This window comes from Tursiops truncatus, chromosome 6 (assembly GCF_011762595.2).
Source record: "Tursiops truncatus isolate mTurTru1 chromosome 6, mTurTru1.mat.Y, whole genome shotgun sequence".
NCBI classification, from domain to species: Eukaryota; Metazoa; Chordata; class Mammalia; order Artiodactyla; family Delphinidae; genus Tursiops; species Tursiops truncatus.
This window is the reverse complement of record NC_047039.1, coordinates 44,475,997-44,486,221: the sequence shown is the minus strand read 5'-3', so window position 1 is coordinate 44,486,221 and position 10,225 is coordinate 44,475,997.

Below are 10,225 nucleotides of genomic sequence, written 5' to 3'. Positions count from 1 at the left end.
AAATTAATGGTATTTAAAGCCAATTGGAGCTTACAGTTAAGTCAATTCAGTGATTTTATAGAACCCTTTAACAATTGGATAATATTTAATATATCATAGATATAATCCTGGCTACAAGTTTACTCTTTGATCTACCAAAGTGAAAGTACATTGCCAAGGAAACTCCATTCTAGCAAGAGGAATCCTATTCTGATCTATTGATCCATTAACTATCACAATGACAATTAGCATAATGGGTTTAAATATCCTTCACAGAACTTTTCAATAGATTTAAGCTATTTTATCCCTCTAGAAAATATAGAGTGTTTGGAGTTAACCCAAAAGGCAATATATTAAATGGAAATTCATACCCATTAAAGGTCCAATGCATTCCAGGTATGTATTCTTTTTCCTTTCAAACCCCTATATTTGTTAATCATGTAATCTGAGATATTTATTTTAGTACAAAACCACTTAGGCAATCTAACCTTGTAAATTAGCTACTTCTTCCTTAACTCTGTACGTCCTCTGCTTAGTAAAGCATTTAAATACCAGACATGGTCATCAACCACTAATTCCTTTTCTTAGTACTGGGTTCACTAAGAGAAACCAATATTGAGTGAAGAAATGGCTCAGCATTAATTACTAGAAATTGCTATCAATTACTAAACATTACTACAAATTACCTGCCGGATGGACAAGTGCTGTTTCTGGTAATACAAATTTCAATGAGTAATTTTACTTATTTCTTAGACTACCCTTTGGGCACCATTGGCTCCTCTTCGGGCAGTCTCAGCAGAAAGCTAACTGGCCAAATGAACTCAGAGATTCAAATTCTGTCTTCAACTTGGAGGACCATAATTGAGGAAAACAGGTGCATCTTATAGAAGTCGTTTTTTGGTTTTTCTCCAAAGAAAAATTTTTTATTGATTGAAATATAAAATTATAAGTATCCCTTTTCTTAATCTTCCAAGCCTTTAATAAGCATAGTGAATTATTTAATAAAGGCAGCCTGGCATGGTGGAAAGATCTGGAAGTTAGGAGCCATGGTTCTAGTTACATTTCTTTCACTGCAAGGTATTAAACCTAAGGAAGTACAAGGTACTTCCCTTCTTTGAGCTCTAGTTTTTCCATATGTACAAGGAAGAGTATATTATTAACTCTTTTAGTTATAAATGAAAGTAGCCCAATTCAAAATGATTTGAGCATAAAAAGGTAATTTACCTGTTCAGGAAGCCAAGCTTCAAGAACGGTCAAAACAAAGAAATATTAACAGAATACTCTCCCTGTATCTTTTTGTGTGTGTGTGTGTGTGTGTGTCTGTGTGTCTGTGTGTGTGTAAGTAACCACTATCTCTAGCAGCTGTTTATTAGTCTATGTTAACTTCATTCTCAGGGAGGAACTTACATTTGGTAGTCTTAAAAATATATAGGTTTTCTTACAACCAAGATTCCTAGCCTTAAAGTTACCCCCAGATCTTTGGAATTTAGTTTCACTAATCTCTTTTGGGTCATGTGCCCTTTCCCGAATAAATTACTACAGATAGATAGATGGAGTATGCTGATGAGTTTGCACTGAATCACATAACATGCCTTTAATTAACCATGAAGGGTCGGTATTGTTAGTCTCACCTGAAACATGTGGGCTAAGAGTAGAAAGTCTCTGCATTCCTTGGGAAAATAGAAGTCCTGCTATGAGATAAATGTGGAGTGAATGCTGAGCACACAGTGTAACAGATGTACATTGCAAAAGGCCTGGTAGATTTTCATTCTTTCATTCTCTTAATTAGTCTCTTAAAGAATTGTAATACAAAAGTGGTCAAGGCCGATCTCTCTATCTTCATCCAGCTTACAGTAAATGGATAAGAGATACAGTAAAAAAAAAAATTATAAAGCCAAATAAGTATATGTAAGACTCTTTCCATACCTCTCATTCTGTGATATTTAGCATGGCACTCTTTTCACCATTTAACAAAATCACATCTCACTTGCCTATAGTGTTATTTCTTATTTCTTATGGATCATTGGCCTGTGGGCCATGCTAATTTGTATTGCTGTTTTCAGTCTCTGGGTGGAGTCTTTTGCCCTGAAACTGCCCTCTATTATATGTGATCCAGGACTATTCAGAGAAAATGATTTCAATTCCCAAAGCTTTCATCCTGGTATCATTTGGAATAAAACTGGAGCCAAGCAATTGTTGGTATCTTGGTAACTAAACAACTAAGTTCTTTCTTTTCCTCAGAAATTGACATTGTTTGCATTAGCTGTTTTCTGAAATTACTAACAGAGTTTATTGACGTTTTTGGGAAAGGGTGAACTACATAGATTGCCTTTTTTGTATTTTTAGGAAGGACCTGGAGTTTTCTATTAACATTCGTTTTGGAGTTTCACCCCGTGTCTTTGGTTCATTGAAGAGTTGCTAATTATTTTTATAATTTTGTAATATTTATGATTCTGTGAATTTTTATGTTGGAAAATGTATAATTGGTAAGTGCTTTTGCTAACAAGCATGACTGGGTTATAATCTTTGTTTTTTAGTCAGTAACAAATCACCAAGCAGATTATTTGAATTTCCAAAAGTGAGTGGGAAAAGATTTTATAAACATCATCATCTTCCTTGTCAGAGTAAGATCATGGGGACAAATAATAACCCTGATTATCCAGTAGAACTTGGGTACTGATATTTCCAACTTTTGATGAGGCAGTGGGAGCTTAGTGAGAGATGGAACAAAATGATAATTTGGTTGATACAGAACAATCTCCTAGTTGGTACTTGGCATATAAGAATTGACAGATGTATTTGGAACTGAGAGTTAATAGAAATAATAAAAATTACCCAAACTTCAAGGAAATTCTTCAAAGAAGGGATGTTTGAGCCAAGACTGGCATGGATTCTTCCTGTATTAAGAGGATTCATAGTTGGCACACATGTACCTTTTTGAGCATCTGTAATAAGTACATCCTCTGGTCAGACAAATTTCAAAAGGCATCTTTCTTTTGGTTAGACACAATCACATCAAAAATGTCAGCCCTACGCACTGCCTACAACTGAGTGAATAAAATCTTGGCGTGTGGATTTTGGATCTTGGTTCCAATGCTTAATTATTAACTTAGTGATCTTGTGCTAATTACTTTCACAAGCATCACTTTTTTTTCTACTCTGTAAAATGAGTATAACTGTATTTAATAAATCATGCACATTGAAGAGATAATGTAGGTAAATTGTTTTGCACAAGGCCTTCCGTAATCCAGACCAAGAACTTAGTGAATGTTAACTCTAATTTTATTATTTTGTTATTATTAGTAATAGTAGAGGTAATGGTAGTACAGTACTATTGGGTTGGTCAAAAAGCTCATTCGAGTTTTTCATAACATCTTACGGAAAAACCCGAACGAACTTTTTGGCCAACCTAATAGTATTGCCTTATCTTCGTTTCTCAGATCCAGTGTCAAATTTTTTTTTTTGCCTTGCCTTTGTCCTATTGTCAACATTATGACTGGGTATCTTAGTCATTTCTATTGAGAAGGTAGGAGGAATGAAGTGAGACTAAAGCTTGGTAAAGAAGAAGAAAACCTGCAGGGACTCATATTAATTAGGATAAAGGTTGTATGGTCAGTTTTGTGTAAAGTCTACAAAGTGGTCTTATTTTTGGTTTAATGCATCATGGTCAGAGTGACCTTGTCTTACGTGAGTGCTCTGTGAAATTGCTTAAGTTCAAGAGAACAATGCCATAATCTTTCTGTGAGTTCTAGGCCAGCTTCTGGCAACACCAAGACCTGTCTGGTAGTACCATGACTGTCTTTGGCTGGGAGAGGTTGCTTTTATCTTTCTTACTTTGCAGAACCCCACATTTTTGTGAGCCGTTAACCATTAAAATCATGTTCAAGGGATGACCAGAGTAGTGAAAGATTTTTGAGCAATATCTTAAAGAAATATGTTATTTAACACTGAGAATTGAGGATTTTCACCCCAGAGAAGTGGAATAGCTGAGTTTGACTGACAGCTATCTCAAAATATGTGAAGATCAGTCTCATATATGAAGTATGTCCAGGGTCACTACTAAGACAGAAGTTTCTCAGAGTAAGAAAGCCCTTATTTATTTTTTAAACTGTTAGACTTATAAAGCAGTGGAATGAATATTTCTTTTTCCATGATGGACTTTGCTATCACTGGACATGTTCATATAGAGTCTAGATAAACTGTCTACCAGGGTTATTGTGGAATGACAGCCCTATGGCAATAATTGGACTGGATGACAGTGTGTGTCTTAAATTCTCTGTTTCCAGAAATGAGGAAGGTGACAGAAAGTAATAAACTCCTGGTTGACTGAGGCTTAAACTCAGATTTTTGTTTTATTTCTTTAAAACAAAACATTGTCCATTTCTCTCAACTTCTAATCTGAGTTTTCCATCTGCCTTTCTTTGGGTAGATGTAGATGATGAATTGTATTCAGGAATTTTTAATTCTTCTGCGCTAACAAATGCACTGGCATTTCCTTTGCCAATGACAATACTGCAAATTCATGCTTGTCCAAGTTCCATTTCCTTACTGAAGGAAAAGCCTGAAACAGTCCAAGCAGTTAAAACTACCAGAACCATTCGATTAAGCTGTCAGTAAGCTTTCCAGGAACTTTGTGGTTGGCTTAATTGGGGAGAGTAGCATTTTTCCTGCCCTGCCCTTTGATTCTCTGGGAATAAGTGACCTTGTGAATCATTTCTTGATCAGTCATTATAAGATTTCCAGGATGCCAGCAAATAGGAGTAAGGGATCTTGAGAGGAAAATTTGAAAGTCCTCTTCTCAACTGATAATTCTAAATAATGCTGGGATTTAAATCTCTCTCTTTCTTACACTCTAAGTCTTAAAAGAAACATTAGTTCAAGGATTTGGAGGATGCTGATGAGGTCTCTTGTCAAAAAGTCTGTTCTTATTGTCGAACAGGAAGTTGACAGTGGGGAAGTGGGAGCAACTCTGGCAGAGTTGGTTAATGGAGGGCTTAATGAATCTGACCTTCTTTATATTTGCTTTGGCCATGATAGAAACTTCCATTTTTATTTAACTGCTTTCCTTTCTATTCTATCCATATTTGTGTTCCTTCCATTCCCATTTATGAGGCTACTGAGACAAGAACTGACATTCAAGAGGACATTATGGTCTATTATTAAATGACATTCTGTGATGGTTCTTTGAGTTCTCTTCGTCATCAACCACACCCCTGAGAGAGAATTGAACATAACCAGGTATATACACAAGTGACATTCGTAAAGCCCTCTATCTGAAAGGATGCCAGTCTCTTCATTGTACTTTGCACAATGCTTAGCAGTAGGTGCTTTGTAAGTGCTAGTTAAATATATGTTAGCATTCTCTGCATAAAGAATATTTTCACTCTTTTGTTTTTATTTACAGTTGTATTTGTAAGTTTATAAGACTATTTGAATAACTGCATATACTTTTCCTTAGACATCCCTAATTTTTGCTTTTTCCTTCAAAATTTTAAAATACTGTGTTAATAATGATACCATGAATACTCTTCTATTAATAAAGTCCAAATACATCATTGCTATTTGGAGAATTAAAATGTTTGCTTGTCTGTAGAGCAGTCAGACTGGGAGTCATTACTGAGGAACATCAAGAAATCTTAAATCAAACTGCTTAATTTTCACCAGCCATAAAATTAAATGACAATATTTTCTGTATTCCTCAGGGCTGTTAAAAAGGGCAACTAACCAAATAATAAAGCACTTGGCACTTGCTATTTAAAATTCCCGAAATCAAGCTTATCATGATTATCCAAGCAGGCAGCTGTGGAATGATGATTAAGAGTGAGGACTTGAAAAAAAAAAAAAAAAAGAGTGAGGACTTGGGTTTAGACTAACCAGGGTTCATATAACATGTGACCTCAGATTTCTCCCTGTGCCTCCACTTCTGCAGATGGACAGTTTTACCAATTTCACTGATATTAAATGGTATAACATTGTAAGGTATTTAGAACAATACCTGGTACATGGTAGATGTTTAAATAACGTTAGATAATGACAATATATAAAAAAATATTTTTTAAAACACATCATATAGCTAGAATGAACCCTCTTTAGAACAGCTGCAGAGATGTGGCACCCAAACAATAACAGCAGCAAGACAGAGCTGATAATTCAGTTCTCTCTGTAGACTCCTAGAAACATCATACATCATGCTCAAAACTAACATATCTATTAGAAGAGTTGTGACTACCATAATTAGATCCCTAGTGTCTATTCTTGTAGGAAAAAAAAAAATAGATTTCGTCCTATCCAGAAAATGTTACTCAGCATGGAAACGAAAGACCAAATGTGGTAAATGGAAGCAAGTGCCTTGTGACTTTGACAAGAGAGAGCATAAATAGTGACCAAAGACAGCATCAACTAGAGAAGTTATTCTGGGTTCTCGGAAGAATTGAACTCTGACCAAGGTGGAGACTTATCAATTAGAAGTGAAATGAATGTGCTATAGGACAAAACTTGAAGGGATCAAATTCAAGCTCCTAAGGAAATTACACCTTTTAACAACTGAAGCTGAGATTTATCCTGTTTTTCTCCTTCAGCCTGACAACAGGAAGCAAAATTTAGAAGGACATCTTACTTGTATAACCTCTCACCAAGTCGATTAAATTGAACCTTGATAAGCGAAAGAGGCGAGAAGTTCAGTACAAACACCAAACCACTGTAAAGAACAGCAGAGAGGGAAATGGAAAAAGTGAAAAAGAGATACAGTATTTTGAAGTAAGAAAAGGATAGAAAGGAAGAAGGGATATAAGAATGAAGGGAATGAAATAAAAGATTTTTTTTTTCTAAAAGACACTCTTAGTAGCATGGAGAATGACTCTGATGATGAAGGGGAGAATGACTGGGAGAACATGAAAAAAAGAACTTAAACCTACATATTCCACCTGTGCAATTGTACCAAATTGATCTGTCAGATTTTAAAAGCTAAGGGAAGTGTGCTGTAAGGGATTCACTAGGGGGTATGTATGTGAGTCAGTGGTGATTCGCAGCGTCAGTGGGATATTAGTGAACTGTGCTGGTTGGAGGTCCCATCTCTTAGATTATTCATAAAGAATCATGATCATTAAAAGTCCCATGGTTTTAGGTTAACATAAAGGAGTTAAATTTGTACCTTGGGCAGATTCCAACAAAGAAATTATGTCTATGTCCTGTGTGATGTGTGTGTGTGTGTGTGTGCGTGTGCGTGTGTGTGTGTGTGTGCGTGTGTGTGTGTGTGTTTTAAATAAACTTTGTGTTGAAGCCATGGAAAAAGATCCCGCTTTATTTGCTTGACTGGTCAGGGTATTTTTCTTCTCTTTTTGATGTTTTGTTATTGGTAAAGGCAGAAATTCACAACTAAAATTGCACTTCTAAAGAATAATCTTCAAAAACTCTTTTTGTGATATTTGGGTCTAGTCCCTTTGGAAAGATACTAAAACTAGAGTGACTATTGCCCTTTTCAAGTATTTTAAGAAATTAGACAGGTTTGCTTTTTTACTGTGTAAAAATACTTCTAATAAAATCTGATCCTAGAATTTTTGTTTAAAATGATGCTAGAGAATTTAAATCATATGTTTATATTATAAAATAAGTGAAATTAGTTGATAATATTATGTAGATTTTCTTGGTTTAATTTTAGTTACTTGCCAAGCTCTTCCAAATGGACACTCATTCATTCATTTATTCACAATTCAAAATATACTGCACTGTGTTAGGCCTTCAAACTGAGGAAAAGGATGATTTAGGGACAATCTCTGCCCTTTAGAAATGCAGAGTATCACAGATATTTATAGAAGTAACTGCTGAGCTTCTATTTTTGGTAATAGTATGGATGATATGCACAGAGAAACTTCTGAAAAAGTATCTATAAAATGTGTAATGCAATATAATGATTTCAAATATGTGGCATAATGCAAATGAAATCCTCAAAGGACACAAATGCCAAGAAATAATACATAGGGCTAAGAGAATGCAGGAGTCAGCTTTATCTCTGGAGGTATCAATAATCCATGGAGACCCAGAGGCAGGATTTTAATGGCCCACATGCTCATCACAGGGGAAAAAAGTCTGGAGCCTAAGCAGGCCCCAATAAGAATTCATAATGGAAAATTAATGATAGTTAAAATAATACCTATCAAAACTTTGAGAAGGAGATAAAGTGATTTTTGAGGGAAATTTATAGCCGTCAATGTTTATTGGAATAAGAAAAATGCTAAAGACTGTCATTGAACTCAAGAAATTTTTAAAAATGACTAGGAACAAAAGCAAAGAAAGTATAAGAAATGAAACAATAAAGATAAGAGTTGAAATTAGTGGGGACAATACAACAGGGTTTCATCAAAGATAAAAGCTGGTTTTTTGCTAAGACTAATAAAAATGATAAACTTTGGGCAAGAATGATAAAGAGAAAAGAATAGAGAATGCAAGCCCAAGTGAATGATATTAAGAATTAAAAAGGAGATGAAAATAAGTATTCAGCAACCATTAAAATACATGAGATTAGTACAACTGACTTTATGTCAATAAATTTGAAAACTTAAGTGAAATGGGCAAATTTCTGGTAAAGTGTAAACTACCCGAATGGACTCAACTTTTATAACTATGCTATATATGCATTGTTAGAGCATATAGATTATATATATTAGATTCTTTTAACCCTCATTTAATTTTAGTCCTATAATAAATATATATGTAATACCCATCATCAGGTCCTTATGTTGATATCTTTTGATATTTTTCTGTTGTCTGAAGCTCATTCTAAAGTAGATTACCCAGGAACGGTTCACAGGAACACTTCCTGAGTTCTTGAGTGTTGAAAACAGTTTGTGTCCTTTAAAGTCTATTGCTGGTTACAAAATTGGGGGCTCACATTTTCTTTCCTTGAGTAACTTAAATACCTCACTCAATTTTCTTCTAACATAAAATGTTGCTATTAAAAAACCTGATAAGAATCTATATTATCTTTTTCTTAATTAAGTTCTTCATATTTGTATGTCCAAAAGAATTTTCTTTTCAAGTCAACTAATTTTACTAGGCAATATCTCAATGTTGATTGTCGTGCCTCAGTATTTTCAGATATGCCATGGTGTACTTTTTAATGTGCAATTTCTATTTTTTTTTGAGATAAAATTCACTTAACTTAAAATTCATCATTTTAGCCATTTTAAAGCATACAATTCAATGATTTTTAGTAAATTCGTGAAGATCTATAATCATCTCCACTATCTAATACAGAATATTTTATCACCCCCCCAAATAAAACTGATAGTCATTAAGCAATCACTCCTCATTTTACTCTCCTCATAGCCCCTAGCAACCACTAATCTGCTCTCTGTCCCTATGGTTTTGACTAATCTGCACTTTCTTATAAATGGAATTATACGATACGTGGAATTTTATGTCTGACTTCTTTTATTTAGCATAATGTCTCAAGGTTCACACGTATTAGAGCATGTATCAGTAGTTCCTTCTTTTTTATGACTGAATGATATTCCACCATATGTACCTGTAAAATGTTTTCTATATTTGTTCATTGGTTGATAAATGTTTGGGTCATTTCCCCTTTTTGGCTATTATAAATAATTGTGTTATCAACATTTGAGTACAGGTTTTTGTTTTAACACCTGTTTTCAGTTCTCTTAGATATATAACTAGGAATAGAATGGTGGATCACATGTTAATTCTAATGTTAAATTTTGAGGCACTTCCTAAGTGTTTTCCTTAGCAGCTGCAGTATTTGGCATCCCCACTAGCAATGTATGAGGTTCCTAATTTTTCTACATTCCCACTAACACTTATTTCCATTTTTAAAATTATTATAATGTTCTAATGGATATGAAGTGATATCTTATTGTGGTTTTAATTTGCATTTCCCTAAATGGCTAATGATATTGAGTTTTTTTTCATATTCTTATTGGCCATTTGTATACCTTCTTTGGAATAATATCTATTAAAGTTCTTTGCCCCTTTTAAAATCTGGTTATTTTTCTTTTTTTCTTGTTGAACTGTAAGAGTTCTTTATATATTCTGGATTTTTACAAATATTGTCTCTCATTCTGTAGGCTGTCTTCTTACCTTTTTGATAGTGATATTTGATGCACAAAAGTTAATTCTGTTGAAGTCCAAATATTCTGGATTTTTCTTTTGTTGGTTTTGTCCTTGGTGTCATATCTAAGAGTCCATTGTCAAATCAAAGGTCATGAATATTTACTCTATGTTTTCTTCTAAG